The 1021-nt window shown below is 47.3% G+C and overlaps 1 long non-coding RNA gene across 21 annotated transcripts in view; it reads right to left on the bottom strand.

Annotated features, from left to right (window-relative positions):
• The window catches only part of LOC112550654, a 97952-nt gene that overhangs the window by 8872 nt on the left and 88059 nt on the right, over positions 1-1021 (bottom strand). For 2 of the 21 annotated variants that reach the window (XR_003094587.1, XR_003094599.1), the window contains one exon: positions 35-276. The exons of the other annotated variants lie outside the window; for them this stretch is intronic. This is a non-coding gene — a long non-coding RNA (uncharacterized LOC112550654). Of the gene's footprint in view, positions 1-34; positions 277-1021 lie in introns of those variants that run through there. 21 annotated transcript variants of the gene reach the window in all.

The raw sequence follows: 1021 nt of genomic DNA, 5'->3' as shown, positions 1-1021 counted from the left end.
GTCGCCCAACTAGATGAGGGTTGGAAGGGAACCCCAAGAAGCCATTTTTCTGGAAGCCCCTGGCATTATTCTGCGCAGGGAGAAGCCGGTTTTTCCAGGCTTGTTTACTTGCCTGTTTCGTGCCGCAGCATAACCTCACTCGGAGCCGAGGAGCATTTGGTACTAGCCATGAGGAAAGATTTACGCAACTCACATGCAGAGGTTCCAAAAATCCCCTCCTGAGGAACTGAATAGTCATCATTTTCAGCTGATAATCATGAGTGGGGCTCACGTGGCCTGATACAAGAGAATAAAACCATGCAAAAAGCATGTAATATGTTAGCAAGTTCATTGTTAATTGTTGCTATTTTTCCATCTATATGTTCCTCTCCCAAACACATTGGAAGAGTGTATCAATGGGCCCTATAAACTCATAGTCACCATGGTAACCATAATATTGGAAGCATCCCCTTGGAGACAAGGCCCAAGATGACTTTAAGGCATCTGTATACCTGTCCAGATCCTGGAGCAGCTGAGGATGAATGGGGCCCATGCAATAGGACTGCTCTAATTTGTACTGGATAGACTGGTCTTTGGGGCCATGTCAGCACATGCACTTTACTGCACAGTAGAATAATTTGCTGTGCAATAAAGCATCGCCATCTACATGTGCGCAGCAATTAGGCCGGTTGTAGAGCAATTTACTGTGCTGTCAGATAGTCCCGTCAGACACAAGTACTATCCAACAGCAGAGTAAATTGCTGCATTTAAATGCACGTGTAGACAGAGACGTGCAGATTAGCTTACTCTGGCTCAAATTGCACCAGAGTTTATTTAGTTGCATTAATTGCAAGTGTAGACGCGCCAGGGGAGATTGGTCTGCTGATCAGGGACCAGTGCATTGTTCTGCCCTGACAGACCCCAGATTGCACCTAAATACCTCCTCACCCAGCCCACCAGCCCCAGGTGGGGCTCTGCCAGCTTATACACCTTCTCAGACGTGCCTGGCTTCACTTGGAAGCCAGGGGATGATGCAAAACTG

This window comes from Alligator sinensis, unplaced genomic scaffold (genome assembly GCF_000455745.1).
Source record: "Alligator sinensis unplaced genomic scaffold, ASM45574v1 scaffold1046_1, whole genome shotgun sequence".
NCBI classification, from domain to species: Eukaryota; Metazoa; Chordata; order Crocodylia; family Alligatoridae; genus Alligator; species Alligator sinensis.
This window is presented reverse-complemented; position numbering and strand designations above follow the sequence as displayed.